This window comes from Protopterus annectens, chromosome 3.part1 (assembly GCF_019279795.1).
Source record: "Protopterus annectens isolate FY-2018-M chromosome 3.part1, PAN1.0, whole genome shotgun sequence".
Lineage (NCBI taxonomy): Eukaryota > Metazoa > Chordata > Ceratodontiformes > Protopteridae > Protopterus > Protopterus annectens.
Window position 1 is genome coordinate 1,879,019,810 of NC_056732.1, and position 17,416 is coordinate 1,879,037,225.

Genomic DNA, 17,416 nt, shown 5'->3' on the forward strand with positions numbered 1-17,416 from the left:
GAAGAGTAACAGCTTTGTTTTTTAGGGCTAAGGATGAGCTGGTTGTTGCACAGCCATGTTTCAACTAAGTTAAAAGATGCCTGCGTAGCTGAGAAGAGCTTAGAGGAAGAGTTGGCTGTGGTGATGACTGCAGAATCATTTGTGTATTGCACTAAAGATGAGTGAGGACAGGAGGTGTAGAGCTGATTAGTAAAGATATTAAAAAGTAAAGGCCCTAGGATAGACCCTTGGGATACACCCATTTTTAAAGGGAGAGGAGGGGAGAGTGCAGAGTACCATCTCACTGATTGAGATCTATCAGTGAGGTATCTGGAGAACCATGCAACAGTATCAGAGGAGAAGTTGAGGTTATACCATTTGTGCAGCAGGAGAGTGTGACACAGTGTTGAAAGCTTTTGAGAAGTCCAAGAATAGGCAAGAAATAAGTTTATGGTTGTCCATGGCTATAGAGACTGTGTTGAGGAAGGATAATAGAGCTGTAGTAGAGCTATGTTTGGGTCTGAAGCTGTGTTGAGTGGGTGTAAGCAGATTCTCCTGTATTAGATACTGCATGACTTGTTTATGAATACATTTTTCTAGTACTTTAGAGAGAGGGGAGAGGATAGCGATAGGTCTAAAGTTGGAGATATCAGAGGAGTTACCTCCTTTGTGTATAGGCAGAGTGTAGCATTGTTTCCAGATGGAAGGGACTTTAGATTCAGAGACAGAGCGATTAATTAGGCTAGATACAGGGAGAGCAAGAGAGTCAGCTGCTAGTAAAAGAAAAGTGGAAGGAATATTGTCAGCTGATGCTGAGCATGGTTTTAATTTATAGAGTAGAGTTTTGATATAGCTAGTAGGTACAGGTTTGAGGGAGAAGGTATTTGAGGAGATAGTATTAGGAGTAGGTTCAGAAAAGTTGGAGATGTTAGTAGTAGAGGAGTTTGGGTTAGAGTTCAGTAGCTTAGATATTGAATCGATAGAATAGGTAATGAAGATAGTGTAAATCTGCAGAGAGCTAAGTTTGTGACCATTTTTTCCATAATTTGTCGCTAGTTATCATAAGGGTACGAGTGGCTTTTGAAAGCCATGGAGATATGGTGGACTTAACTCATACTTTGCGAGGGGGACCAAGTGAGTCTAAGATGCTAAGGAAGGTAGAGTTGAAAGCTAGGTCTGCTTCTTCAAGTGAGAGTTGGGTAAGGAATTTACAGATTACTTTAGAGAGAAGGGCATTAAAGGATTCTGGATGGAAGTTAGAAACTTTACGGCAAGTAATAAATTTAGGAGGTTTTGAGAAGTGGGGAGTGAACCTAAGCACTTTTATAGGGCAGCGAGTGCTCAGGGTGTTTGGTAGGGTTTCTGGGTTATGATATTTGGAAGGATTAGATACAAGTACCCAGTCAATGAGAGTACTAGATGTGTGAGAGTTGTTTGTATGAGTAGGTTGGGAGATTAAATCTGTAAAACCATATAAATTAATATGAGTATTAGAGTTTGGATTACTGAGAGTTAACCAGTTAAGTTGACATCCCCAAGGAGGATAGGTTCATTGGGGATGTGTTGAGAAAAGTATGAAAGAATATTTTCAAGCAAAGGAATGTTGACTCCCGGAGGAATATAGATGGCTGCTACTGTGATAGTGGTGTGGTCATTTATTTTAAGGTTAACTGTAAGTAGTTCAGCAGGAGAAAAGGATGGAATAGGTTTTATAATACTTGTAATGTTGAGGTGGTTGGAGTAGAGGATGGCAATGCCACCCCATTTATTGATTTGGTGATCTATGCAGAGTAAATTATAACCAGGAGGGAGAATGTCTTTATCAGAGGTTTACCATTTTAGCCAAGTCTCTTTTAGGGTGATGACATCAGGAGTGTGGAAGGCTATCCAAACATGGATTTCACTAACTTTGTTTAGAATACTACTGGCATTCATAGAGAAACTGAAATATATTTGTTTGGAGAGGTGGTGCATGGTTAGGTGATGGATGGGGCCAGGATTTAGATGTATGTCTCCTGATAGAAGGAGGACTACATGAAGTTGGTAAAGTTTGAAATTAAATGGGTTGTAAGTCAAGTACCTAGTCTTGGTTCTAAATGCTAGAGAGTGAGGGGGAGGAAGTTTGATTTTAGGCAGTGGGATGTTCATGGAAAAGATAGAGGAGGAGATTGTAATAGAGTACTGCAGAGATGAGAAGCAGTTAGTCTGGGGATTAGTAGGATCTCTATGGACAGGTGGTAAAGGAGTAGTACAAGATGTACAATAGAGGACGAGATTGTAATAGAGTACTGCAGAGATGAGATGCAGTTAGTATGGGGATTAGTGGGATCTCTATGGACAGGTGGTAAAGGAGTAGTACAAGATTTAAGATAGAGGAGAAGATTGTAATAGGGTACTGCAGAGATGAGAAGCAGTTAGTATGGGGAATAGTGGGATCTCTATGGACAGGTGGTAATGGAGTAGTACAAGATGTAAGATAGAGGAGGAGATTGTAATAGAGTACTGCAGAGATGAGATGCAGTTAGTATGGGGATTAGTGGGATCTCTATGGACAGGTGGTAAAGGAGTAGTACAAGATCTAAGATAGAGGAGAAGATTGTAATAGTGTACTGCAGCGATGAGAAGCAGTTAGTATAGGGATTAGTGAGATCTCTATGGACAGGTGGTAATGGAGTAGTACAAGATGTAAGATAGAGGAGAAGATTGTAATAGGGTACTGCAGAGATGAGAAGCAGTTAGTATGGGGATTAGTGGGATCTCTATGAACAGGTGGTAATGGAGTAGTACAAGATGTAAGATAGAGGAGGAGATTGTAACAGAGTACTGCAGAGATGAGAAGCAGTTAGTATGGGGATTAGTGGGATCTCTACAGACAGGTGGTAATGGAGTAGTACAAGATGTAAGATAGAGGAGGAGATTGTAATAGAGTACTGCAGAGATGAGAAGCAGTTAGTATGGGGATTAGTGGGATCTCTATGGACAGGTGGTAATGGAGTAGTACAAGATGTAAGATAGAGGAGGAGATTGTAACAGAGTACTGCAGAGATGAGAAGCAGTTAGTATGGGGATTAGTGGGATCTCTATGGACAGGTGGTAATGGAGTAGTACAAGATATAAGATAGAGGAGGAGATTGTAATAGAGTACTGCAGAGATGAGAAGCAGTTAGTATGGGGATTAGTGGGATCTCTATGGACAGGTGGTAATGGAGTAGTACAAGATCTAAGATAGAGGAGGAGATTGTAATAGAGTACTGCAGAGATGAGAAGCAGTTAGTATGGGGATTAGTGGGATCTCTATGGACAGGTGGTAATGGAGTAGTACAAGATGTAAGATAGAGGAGGAGATTGTAACAGAGTACTGCAGAGATGAGAAGCAGTTAGTATGGGGATTAGTGGGATCTCTATGGACAGGTGGTAATGGAGTAGTACAAGATGTAAGATAGAGGAGGAGATTGTAACAGAGTACTGCAGAGATGAGAAGCAGTTAGTATGGGGATTAGTGGGATCTCTATGGACAGGTGGTAATGGAGTAGTACAAGATGTAAGATAGAGGAGGAGATTGTAATAGAGTACTGCAGAGATGAGAAGCAGTTAGTATGGGGATTAGTGGGATCTCTATGGACAGGTGGTAATGGAGTAGTACAAGATGTAAGATAGAGGAGGAGATTGTAATAGAGTACTGCAGAGATGAGAAGCAGTTAGTATGGGGATTAGTGGGATCTCTATGGACAGGTGGTAATGGAGTAGTACAAGATGTAAGATAGAGGAGGAGATTGTAATAGAGTACTGCAGAGATGAGAAGCAGTAAGTATGGGGATTAGTGGGATCTCTATGGACAGGTGGTAATGGAGTAGTACAAGATGTAAGATAGAGGAGGAGATTGTAATAGAGTACTGCAGAGATGAGAAGCAGTTAGTATGGGGATTAGTGGGATCTCTATGGACAGGTGGTAATGGAGTAGTACAAGATGTAAGATAGAGGAGGAGATTGTAATAGAGTACTGCAGAGATGAGAAGCAGTTAGTATGGGGATTAGTGGGATCTCTATGGACAGGTGGTAATGGAGTAGTACAAGATGTAAGATAGAGGAGGAGATTGTAATAGAGTACTGCAGAGATGAGAAGCAGTTAGTATGGGGATTAGTGGGATCTCTATGGACAGGTGGTAATGGAGTAGTACAAGATGTAAGATAGAGGAGGAGATTGTAATAGAGTACTGCAGAGATGAGAAGCAGTTAGTATGGGGATTAGTGTAATATCTATGGACAGGTGGTAATGGAGTAGTACAAGATGTAAGATAGAGGAGGAGATTGTAATAGAGTACTGCAGAGATGAGAAGCAGTTAGTATGGGATTAGTGGAATCTGTATGGATGGGTGGTAATATAGTAGTACAAGATGTAAGATAGAGGAGGAGATTGTAATAGAGTACTGCAGAGATGAGAAGCAGTTAGTATGGGGATTAGTGGGATCTCTATGGACAGGTGGTAATGGAGTAGTACAAGATGTAAGATAGAGGAGGAGATTGTAATAGAATACTGCAGAGATGAGAAGCAGTTAGTATGGGGATTAGTGGGATCTCTATGGACAGGTGGTAATGGAGTAGTACTAGATGTAAGATAGAACAGGAGATTGTAATAGAGTACTGCAGAGATGAGAAGCAGTTAGTATGGGGATTAGTGGGATCTCTATGGACAGGTGGTAATGGAGTAGTACAAGATGTAAGATAGAGGAGGAGATTGTAATAGAGTACTGCAGAGATGAGAAGCAGTTAGTATGGGGATTAGTGGGATCTCTATGGACAGGTGGTAATGGAGTAGTACAAGATGTAAGATAGAGGAGGAGATTGTAATAGAGTACTGCAGAGATGAGAAGCAGTTAGTATGGGGATTAGTGGGATCTCTATGGACAGGTGGTAATGGAGTAGTACAAGATGTAAGATAGAGGAGGAGATTGTAATAGAGTACTGCAGAGATGAGAAGCAGTTAGTATGGGGATTAGTGGGATCTCTATGGACAGGTGGTAATGGAGTAGTACAAGATGTAAGATAGAGGAGGAGATTGTAATAGAGTACTGCAGAGGTGAAATGCAGTAAGTATGGGGATAAGTGGGATCTCTATGGACAGGTGGTAATGGAGTAGTACAAGATGTAAGATAGAGGAGGAGATTGTAATAGAGTACTGCAGAGATGAGAAGCAGTTAGTATGGGGATTAGTGGGACCTCTGGACATGGGGTAATGGAGTTATACAAGATGTAAGATAGAGGAGGAGATACAGTATTGCAGAGATGAGAAGCAGTTAGTATGGGGATTAGTGGGATCTCTAAGGACAGGTGGTAATGGAGTAGTACAAGATGTAAGATAGAGGAGGAGATTGTAATAGAGTACTGCAGAGATGAGAAGCAGTTAGTATGGGGATTAGTGGGATCTCTATGGACAGGTGGTAATGGAGTAGTACAAGATGTAAGATAGAGGAGGAGATTGTAATAGAGTACTGCAGAGATGAGAAGCATTTAGTATGGGGATTCGTGGGATCTCTATGGACAGGTGGTAATGGAGTAGTAGAAGATGTAAGATAGAGGAAGAGATTGTAATAGAGTACTGCAGAGATGAGAAGCAGTTAGTATGGGGATTAGTGGGATCTCTATGGACAGGTGGTAATGGAGTAGTACAAGATGTAAGATAGAGGAGGAGATTGTAATAGAGTACTGCAGAGATGAGAAGCAGTTAGTATGGGGATTAGTGGGATCTCTATGGACAGGTGGTAATTGAGTAGTACAAGATGTAAGATAGAGGAGGAGATTGTAATAGAGTACTGCAGAGATGAGAAGCAGTTAGTATGGGGATTAGTGGGATCTCTATGGACAGGTGGTAATGGAGTAGTACAAGATGTAAGATAGAGGAGGAGATTGTAATAGAGTACTGCAGAGATGAGAAGCAGTTAGTATGGGGATTAGTGGGATCTCTATGGACAGGTGGTAATGGAGTAGTACAAGATGTAAGATAGAGGAGGAGATTGTAATAGAGTACTGCAGAGATGAGAAGCAGTTAGTATGGGGATTAGTGGGATCTCTATGGACAGGTGGTAATGGAGTAGTACAAGATGTAAGATAGAGGAGGAGATTGTAATAGAGTACTGCAGAGATGAGAAGCAGTTAGTATGGGGATTAGTGGATCTCTATGGACAGGTGGTAATGGAGTAGTACAAGATGTAAGATAGAGGAGGAGATTGTAATAGAGTACTGCAGAGATGAGAAGCAGTTAGTATGGGGATTAGTGGGATCTCTATGGACAGGTGGTAATGGAGTAGTACAAGATGTAAGATAGAGGAGGAGATTGTAATAGAGTACTGCAGAGATGAGAAGCAGTTAGTATGGGGATTAGTGGGATCTCTATGGACAGGTGGTAATGGAGTAGTACAAGATGTAAGATAGAGGAGGAGAATCTAATAGAGTACTGCAGAGATGAGAAACAGTTAGTATGGGGATTAGTGGGATCTCTATGGACAGGTGGTAATGGAGTAGTACAAGATGTAAGATAGAGGAGGAGATTGTAATAGAGTACTGCAGAGATGAGAAGCAGTTAGTATGGGGATTAGTGGGATCTCTATGGACAGGTGGTAATGGAGTAGTACAAGATGTAAGATAGAGGAGGAGATTGTAATAGAGTACTGCAGAGATGAGAAGCAGTTAGTATGGGGATTAGTGGGATCTCTATGGACAGGTGGTAATGGAGTAGTACAAGATGTAAGATAGAGGAGGAGATTGTAATAGAGTACTGCAGAGATGAGAAGCAGTTAGTATGGGGATTAGTGGGATCTCTATGGACAGGTGGTAATGGAGTAGTACAGGATGTAAGATAGAGGAGGAGATGTAATAGAGTACAGCAGAGATGAGAAGCAGTTAGTATGGGGATTAGTGGGATCTCTATGGACAGGTGGTAATGGAGTAGTACAAGATGTAAGATAGAGGAGGAGATTGTAATCGAGTACTGCAGAGATGAGAAGCAGTTAGTATGGGGATTAGTGGGATCTCTATGGACAGGTGGTAATGGAGTAGTACAAGATGTAAGATAGAGGAGGAGATTGTAATAGAGTACTGGAGAGATGAGAAGCAGTTAGTATGGGGATTAGTGGGATCTCTATGGACAGGTGGTAATGGAGTAGTACAAGATGTAAGATAGAGGAGGAGATTGTAATAGAGTACTGCAGAGATGAGAAGCAGTTAGTATGGGGATTAGTGGGATCTCTATGGACAGGTGGTAATGGAGTAGTGCAAGATGTAAGATAGAGGAGGAGATTGTAATAGAGTACTGCAGAGATGAGAAGCAGTTAGTATGGGGATTAGTGGGATCTCTATGGACAGGTGGTAATGGAGTAGTACAAGATGTAAGATAGAGGAGGAGATTGTAATAGAGTACTGCAGAGATGAGAAGCAGTTAGTATGGGGATTAGTGGGATCTCTATGGACAGGTGGTAATGGAGTAGTACAAGATGTAAGATAGAGGAGGAGATTGTAATAGAGTACTGCAGAGTTGTGAAGCTGTTAGTATGGGGATTAGTGGGATCTCTATGGACAGGTGGTAATGGAGTAGTACAAGATGTAAGATAGAGGAGGAGATTGTAATAGAGTACTGCAGAGATGAGAAGCAGTTAGTATGGGGATTAATGGGATCTCTATGGACAGGTGGTAATGGAGTAGTACAAGATGTAAGATAGAGGAGGAGATTGTATTAGACTACTGCAGACATGATAAGCAGTTAGTATGGGGATTAGTGGGATCTCTATGGACAGGTGGTAATGGAGTAGTACAAGATGTAAGATAGAGGAGGAGATTGTAATAGAGTACTGCAGAGATGAGAAGCAGTTAGTATGGGGATTAGTGGGATCTCTATGGACAGGTGGTAATGGAGTAGTACAAGATGTAAGATAGAGGAGGAGAATGTAATAGAGTACTGCAGAGATGAGAAGCAGTTAGTATGGGGATTAGTGGGATCTCTATGGACAGGTGGTAATGGAGTAGTACAAGATGTAAGATAGAGGAGGAGATTGTAATAGAGTACTGCAGAGATGAGAAGCAGTTAGTATGGGGATTAGTGGGATCTCTATGGACAGGTGGTAATGGAGTAGTACAAGATGTAAGATAGAGGAGGAGATTGTAATAGAGTACTGCAGAGATGAGAAGCAGTTAGTATGGGGATTAGTGGGATCTCTATGGACAGGTGGTAATGGAGTAGTACAAGATGTAAGATAGAGGAGGAGATTGTAATAGAGTACTGCAGAGATGAGAAGCAGTTAGTATGGGGATTAGTGGGATCTCTATGAACAGGTGGTAATGGAGTAGTACAAGATGTAAGATAGAGGAGGAGATTGTAATAGAGTACTGCAGAGATGAGAAGCAGTTAGTATGGGGATTAGTGGGATCTCTATGGACAGCTGGTAATGGAGTAGTACAAGATGTAAGATAGAGGAGGAGATTGTAATAGAGTACTGCAGAGATGAGAAGCAGTTAGTATGGGGATTAGTGGGATCTCTATGGACAGGTGGTAATGGAGTAGTACAAGATGTAAGATAGAGGAGGAGATTGTAATAGAGTACTGCAGAGATGAGAAGCAGTTAGTATGGGGATTAGTGGGATCTCTATGGACAGGTGGTAATGGAGTAGTACAAGATGTAAGATAGAGGAGGAGATTGTAATAGAGTACTGCAGAGATGAGAAGCAGTTAGTATGGGGATTAGTGGGATCTCTGTGGACAGGTGGTAATGGAGTAGTACAAGATGTAAGATAGAGGAGGAGATTGTAATAGAGTACTGCAGAGATGAGAAGCAGTTAGTATGGGGATTAGTGGCATCTCTATGGACAGGTGGTAATGGAGTAGTACAAGATGTAAGATAGAGGAGGAGATTGTTACTGAGTACTGCAGAGATGAGAAGCAGTTAGTATGGGGTTTAGTGGGATCTCTATGGACAGATGCTAATGGAGTAGTACAAGATGTAAGGTAAAGGAGGAGATTGTAAAAGAATACTGCAGAGATGACAAGCAATTAGTATGGGGATTAGTGGGATCTCTATGGACAGGTGGTAATGGAGTAGTTCAAGATGTAAGATAGAGGAGGAGATTGTAATAGAGTACTGCAGAGATGAGAAGCAGTTAGTATGGGGATTAGTGGGATCTCTATGGACAGGTGGTAATGGAGTAGTACAAGATGTAAGATAGAGGAGGAGATTGTAATAGAGTACTGCAGAGATGAGAAGCAGTTAGTATGGGGATTAGTGGGAACTCTATGGACAGGTGGTAATGGAGTAGTACAAGATGTAAGATAGAGGAGGAGATTGTAATAGAGTACTGCAGAGATGAGAAGCAGTTAATATGGGGAATAGTGGGATCTCTATGGACATGTGGTAATGGAGTAGTACAAGATGTAAGATAGAGGAGGAGATTGTAATAGAGTACTGCAGAGATGAGAAGCAGTTAGTATGGGGATTAGTGGGATCTCTATGGACAGGTGGTAATGGAGTAGGACAAGATGTAAGATAGAGGAGGAGATTGTAATAGAGTACTGCAGAGATGAGAAGCAGTTAGTATGGGGATTAGTGGGATCTCTATGGACAGGTGGTAATGGAGTAGTACAAGATGTAAGATAGAGGAGGAGATTGTAATAGAGTACTGCAGAGATGAGAAGCAGTTAGTATGGGGATTAGTGGGATCTCTATGGACAGGTGGTAATGGAGTAGTACAAGATGTAAGATAGAGGAGTAGATTGTAATAGAGTACTGCAGAGATGAGAAGCAGTTAGTATGGGGATTAGTGGGATCTCTATGGACAGGTGGTAATGGAGTAGTAGAAGATGTAAGATACAGGAGGAGATTGTAATAGAGTACTGCAGAGATGAGAAGCAGTTAGTATGGGGATTAGTGGGATCTCTATGGACAGGTGGTAATGGAGTAGTACAAGATGTAAGATAGAGGAGGAGATTGTAATAGAGTACTGCAGAGATGAGAAGCAGTTAGTATGGGGATTAGTGGGATCTCTATGGACAGGTGGTAATGGAGTAGTACAAGATGTAAGATAGAGGAGGAGATTGTAATAGAGTACTGCAGAGATGAGAAGCAGTTAGTATGGGGATTAGTGGGATCTCTATGGACAGGTGGTAATGGAGTAGTACAAGATGTAAGATAGAGGAGGAGATTGTAATAGAGTACTGCAGAGATGAGAAGCAGTTAGTATGGGGATTAGTGGGATCTCTATGGACAGGTGGTAATGGAGTAGTACAAGATGTAAGATAGAGGAGGAGATTGTAATAGAGTACTGCAGAGATGAGAAGCAGTTAGTATTGGGATTAGGGGATCTCTATGGACAGGTGGTAATGGAGTAGTACAAGATGTAAGATAGAGGAGGAGATTGTAATAGAGTACTGCAGAGATGAGAAGCAGTTAGTATGGGGATTGGTGGGATCTCTATGGACAGGTGGTAATGGAGTAGTACAAGATGTAAGATAAAGGAGGAGATTGTAATAGAGTACTGCAGAGATGAGAAGCAGTTAGTATGGGGATTAGTGGGATCTCTATGGACAGGTGGTAATGGAGTAGTACAAGATGTAAGATAGAGGAGGAGATTGTAATAGAGTACTGCAGAGATGAGAAGCAGTTAGTATGGGGATTAGTGGGATCTCTATGGACAGGTGGTAATGGAGTAGTACAAGATGTAAGATAGAGGAGGAGATTGTAATAGAGTACTGCAGAGATGAGAAGCAGTTAGTATGGGGATTAGTGGGATCTCTATGGACAGGTGGTAATGGAGTAGTACAAGATGTAAGATAGAGGAGGAGATTGTAATAGAGTACTGCAGAGATGAGAAGCAGTTAGTATGGGGATTAGTGGGATCTCTATGGACAGGTGGTAATGGAGTAGTACAAGATGTAAGATAGAGGAGGAGATTGTAATAGAGTACTGCAGAGATGAGAAGCAGTTAGTATGGGGTTTAGTGGGATCTCTATGGACAGGTGGTAATGGAGTAGTACAAGATGTAAGATAGAGGAGGAGATTGTAATAGAGTACTGCAGAGATGAGAAGCAGTTAGTATGGGGATTAGTGGGATCTCTATGGACAGGTGGTAATGGAGTAGTACAAGATGTAAGATAGAGGAGGAGATTGTAATAGAGTACTGCAGAGATGAGAAGCAGTTAGTATGGGGATTAGTGGGATCTCTATGGACAGGTGGTAATGGAGTAGTACAAGATGTAAGATGGAGGAGGAGATTGTAATAGACTACTGCAGAGATGAGAAGCAGTTAGTATGGGGATTAGTGGGATCTCTATGGACAGGTGGTAATGGAGTAGTACAAGATGTAAGATAGAGGAGGAGATTGTAATAGAGTACTGCAGAGATGAGAAGCAGTTAGTATGGGGATTAGTGGGATCTCTATGGACAGGTGGTAATGGAGTAGTACAAGATGTAAGATAGAGGAGGAGATTGTAATAGAGTACTGCAGAGATGAGAAGCAGTTAGTATGGGGATTAGTGGGATCTCTATGGACAGGTGGTAATGGAGTAGTACAAGATGTAAGATAGAGGAGGAGATTGTAATAGAGTACTGCAGAGATGAGAAGCAGTTAGTATGGAGATTAGTGGGATCTCTATGGACAGGTGGTAATGGAGTAGTACAAGATGTAAGATAGAGGAGTAGATTGTAATAGAGTACTGCAGAGATGAGAAGCAGTTAGTATGGGGATTAGTGGGATCTCTATGGACAGGTGGTAATGGAGTAGTACAAGATGTAAGATAGAGGAGGAGATTGTAATAGAGTACTGCAGAGATGAGAAGCAGTTAGTATGGGGATTAGTGGGATCTCTATGGACAGGTGGTAATGGAGTAGTACAAGATGTAAGATAGAGGAGGAGATTGTAATAGAGTACTGCAGAGATGAGAAGCAGTTAGTATGGGGATTAGTGGGATCTCTATGGACAGGTGGTAATGGAGTAGTACAAGATGTAAGATAGAGGAGGAGATTGTAATAGAGTACTGCAGAGATGAGAAGCAGCTAGTATGGGGATTAGTGGGATCTCTATGGACAGGTGGTAATGGAGTAGTACAAGATGTAAGATAGAGGAGGAGATTGTAATAGTGTACTGCAGAGATGAGAAGCAGTTAGTATGGGGATTAGTGGGATCTCTATGGACAGGTGGTAATGGAGTAGTACAAGATGTAAGATAGAGGAGGAGATTGTAACAGAGTACTGCAGAGATGAGAAGCAGTTAGTATGGGGATTAGTGGGATCTCTATGGACAGGTGGTAATGGAGTAGTACAAGATGTAACATAGAGGAGGAGATTGTAATAGAGTACTGCAGAGATGAGAAGCAGTTAGTATGGGGATTAGTGGGATCTCTATGGACAGGTGGTAATGGAGTAGTACAAGATGTAAGATAGAGGAGGAGATTGTAATAGAGTACTGCAGAGATGAGAAGCAGTTAGTATGGGGATTAGTGGGATCTCTATGGACAGGTGGTAATGGAGTAGTACAAGATGTAAGATAGAGGAGGAGATTGTAATAGAGTACTGCAGAGATGAGAAGCAGTTAGTATGGGGATTAGTGGGATCTCTATGGACAGGTGGTAATGGAGTAGTACAAGATGTAAGATAGAGGAGGAGATTGTAAATGAGTACTGCAGAGTAGAGAAGCAGTTAGTATGGGGATTAGTGGGATCTCTATGGACAGGTGGTAATGGAGTAGTACAAGATGTAAGATAGCGGAGGAGATTGTAATAGAGTACTGCAGAGATGAGAAGCAGTTAGTATGGGGATTAGTGGGATCTCTATGGACAGGTGGTAATGGAGTAGTACAAGATGTAAGATAGAGGAGGAGATTGTAATAGAGTACTGCAGAGATGAGAAGCAGTTAGTATGGGGATTAGTGGGATCTCTATGGACAGGTGGTAATGGAGTAGTACAAGATTGTAAGATAGAGGAGGAGATTGTAATAGAGTACTGCAGAGATGAGAAGCAGTTAGTATGGGGATTAGTGGGATCTCTATGGACAGGTGGTAATGGAGTAGTACAAGATGTAAGATAGAGGAGGAGATTGTGATAGAGTACTGCAGAGATGAGAAGCAGTTAGTATGGGGATTAGTGGGATCTCTATGGACAGGTGGTAATGGAGTAGTACAAGATGTAAGATAGAGGAGAAGATTGTAATAGAGTACTGCAGAGATGAGAAGCAGTTAGTATGGGGATTAGTGGGATCTCTATGGACAGGTGGTAATGGAGTATTACAACATGTAAGATAGAGGAGGAGATTGTAATAGAGTACTGCAGAGATGAGAAGCAGTTAGTATGGGGATTAGTGGGATCTCTACGGACAGGTGGTAAAGGAGTAGTACAAGATGTAAGATAGAGGAGGAGATTGTAATAGAGTACTGCAGAGATGAGAAGCAGTTAGTATGGGGATTAGTGGGATCTCTATGGACAGGTGGTAATGGAGTAGTACAAGATGTAAGATAGAGGAGGAGATTGTAATAGAGTACTGCAGAGATGAGAAGCAGTTAGTATGGGGATTAGTGGGATCTCTATGGACAGGTGGTAATGGAGTAGTACAAGATGTAAGATAGAGGAGGAGATTGTAATAGAGTACTGCAGAGAAGTGATGCAGTTAGTATGGGGATTAGTGGGATCTCTATGGACAGGTGGTAATGGAGTAGTACAAGATGTAAGATAGAGGAGGAGATTGTAATAGAGTACTGCAGAGATGAGAAGCAGTTAGTATGGGGATTAGTGGGATCTCTATGGACAGGTGGTAATGGAGTAGTACAAGATGTAAGATAGAGGAGGAGATTGTAATAGAGTACTGCAGAGATGAGAAGCAGTTAGTATGGGGATTAGTGGGATCTCTATGGACAGGTGGTAATGGAGTAGTACAAGATGTAAGATAGAGGAGGAGACTGTAATAGAGTACCGCAGAGATGAGAAGCAGTTAGTATGGGGATTAGTGGGATCTCTATGGACAGGTGGTAATGGAGTAGTACAAGATGTAAGATAGAGGAGGAGATTGTAATAGAGTACTGCAGAGATGAGAAGCAGTTAGTATGGGGATTAGTGGGATCTCTATGGACAGGTGGTAATGGAGTAGTACAAGATGTAAGATAGAGGAGGAGATTGTAATAGATTACTGCAGAGATGAGAAGCAGTTAGTATGGGGATTAGTGGGATCTCTATGGACAGGTGGTAATGGAGTAGTACAAGATGTAAGATAGAGGAGGAGATTGTAATAGAGTACTGCAGAGATGAGAAGCAGTTAGTATGGGGATTAGTGGGATCTCTATGGACAGGTGGTAATGGAGTAGTACAAGATGTAAGATAGAGGAGGAGATTGTAATAGAGTACTGCAGAGATGAGAAGCAGTTAGTATGGGGATTAGTGGGATCTCTATGGACAGGTGGTAATGGAGTAGTACAAGATGTAAGATAGAGGAGGAGATTGTAATAGAGTACTGCAGAGATGAGAAGCAGTTAGTATGGGGATTAGTGGGATCTCTATGGACAGGTGGTAATGGAGTAGTACAAGATGTAAGATAGAGGAGGAGATTGTAATAGAGTACTGCAGAGATGAGAAGCAGTTAGTATGGGGATTAGTGGGATCTCTATGGACAGGTGGTAATGGAGTAGTACAAGATGTAAGATAGAGGAGGAGATTGTAATAGAGTACTGCAGAGATGAGAAGCAGTTAGTATGGGGATTAGTGGGATCTCTATGGACAGGTGGTAATGGAGTAGTACAAGATGTAAAATAGAGGAGGAGATTGTAATAGAGTACTGCAGAGATGAGAAGCAGTTAGTATGGGGATTAGTGGGATCTCTATGGACAGGTGGTAATGGAGTAGTACAAGATGTAAGATAGAGGAGGAGATTGTAATAGAGTACTGCAGAGATGAGAAGCAGTTAGTATGGGGATTAGTGGGATATCCATGGACAGGAGGTAATGGAGTAGTACAAGATGTAATATAGAGGAGGAGATTGTAATAGAGTACTGCAGAGATGAGACGCAGTTAGTATGGGGATTAGTGGGATCTCTATGGACAGGTGGTAATGGAGTAGTACAAGATGTAAGATAGAGGAGGAGATTGTAATAGAGTACTGCAGAGATGAGAAGCAGTTAGTATGGGGATTAGTGGGATCTCTATGGACAGGTGGTAATGGAGTAGTACAAGATGTAAGATAGAGGAGGAGATTGTAATAGAGTACTGCAGAGATGAGAAGCAGTTAGTATGGGGATTAGTGGGATCTCTATGGACAGGTGGTAATGGAGTAGTACAAGATGTAAGATAGAGGAGGAGATTGTAATAGAGTACTGCAGAGATGAGAAGCAGTTAGTATGGGGATTAGTGGGATCTCTATGGACAGGTGGTAATGGAGTAGTACAAGATGTAAGATAGAGGAGGAGATTGTAATAGAGTACTGCAGAGATGAGAAGCAGTTAGTATGGGGATTAGTGGGATCTCTATGGACAGGTGGTAATGGAGTAGTACAAGATGTAAGATAGAGGAGGAGATTGTAATAGAGTACTGCAGAGATGAGAAGCAGTTAGTATGGGGATTAGTAGGATCTCTATGGACAGGTGGTAATGGAGTAGTACAAGATGTAAGATAGAGGAGGAGATTGTAATAGAGTACTGCAGAGATGAGAAGCAGTTAGTATGGGGATTAGTGGGATGTCTATGGACAGGTGGTAATGGAGTAGTACAAGATGTAAGATAGAGAAGGAAATTGTAATAGTGTACTGCAGAGACAAGAAGCAGTTAGTATGGGGATTAGTGGGATCTCTATGGACAGGTGGTAATGGAGTAGTACAAGATGTAAGATAGAGGAGGAGATTGTAATAGAGTACTGCAGAGATGAGAAGCAGTTAGTATGGGGATTAGTGGGATCTCTATGGACAGGTGGTAATGGAGTAGTACAAGATGTAAGATAGAGGAGGAGATTGTAATAGAGTACTGCAGAGATGAGAAGCAGTTAGTATGGGGATTAGTGGGATCTCTATGGACAGGTGGTAATGGAGTAGTACAAGATGTAAGATAGAGGAGGAGATTGTAATAGAGTACTGCAGAGATGAGAAGCAGTTAGTATGTGGATTAGTGGGATCTCTATGGACAGGTGGTAATGGAGTAGTACAAGATGTAAGATAGAGGAGGAGATTGTAATAGAGTACTGCAGAGATGAGAAGCAGTTAGTATGGGGATTAGTGGGATCTCTATGGACAGGTGGTAATGGAGTAGTACAAGATGTAAGATAGAGGAGGAGATTGTAATAGAGTACTGCAGAGATGAGAAGCAGTTAGTATGGGGATTAGTGGGATCTCTATGGACAGGTGGTAATGGAGTAGTACAAGATGTAAGATAGAGGAGGAGATTGTAATAGAGTACTGCAGAGATGAGAAGCAGTTAGTATGGGGATTAGTGGGGTCTCTATGGACAGGTGGTAATGGAGTAGTACAAGATGTAAGATAGAGGAGGAGATTGTAATAGAGTACTGCAGAGATGAGAAGCAGTTAGTATGGGGATTAGTGGGATATCTATGGACAGGTGGTAATGGAGTGGTACAAGATGTAAGCTAGAGGAGGAGATTGTAATAGAGTACTGCAGAGATGAGAAGCAGTTAGTATGGGGATTAGTGGGATCTCTATGGACAGGTGGTAATGGAGTAGTACAAGATGTAAGATAGAGGAGGAGATTGTAATAGAGTACTGCAGAGATGAGAAGCAGTTAGTATGGGGATTAGTGGCATCTCTATGGACAGGTGGTAATGGAGTAGTACAAGATGTAAGATAGAGGAGGAGATTGTAATAGAGTACTGCAGAGATGAGAAGCAGTTAGTATGGGGATTAGTGGGATCTCTATGGACAGGTGGTAATGGAGTAGTACAAGATGTAAGATAGAGGAGGAGATTGTAATAGAGTACTGCAGAGATGAGAAGCAGTTAGTATGGGGATTAGTGGGATCTCTATGGACAGGTGGTAATGGAGTAGTACAAGATGTAAGATAGAGGAGGAGATTGTAATAGAGTACTGCAGAGATGAGAAGCAGTTAGTATGGGGATTAGTGGGATCTCTATGGACAGGTGGTAATGGAGTAGTACAAGATGTAAGATAGAGGAGGAGATTGTAATAGAGTACTGCAGAGATGAGAAGCAGTTAGTATGGGGATTAGTGGGATCTCTATGGACAGGTGGTAATGGAGAAGTACAAGATGTAAGATAGAGGAGGAGATTGTAATAGAGTACTGCAGAGATGAGAAGCAGTTAGTATGGGGATTAGTGGGATCTCTATGGACAGGTGGTAATGGAGTAGTACAAGATGTAAGATAGAGGAGGAGATTGTAATAGAGTACTGCAGAGATGAGAAGCAGTTAGTATGGGGATTAGTGGGATCTCTATGGACAGGTGGTAATGGAGTAGTACAA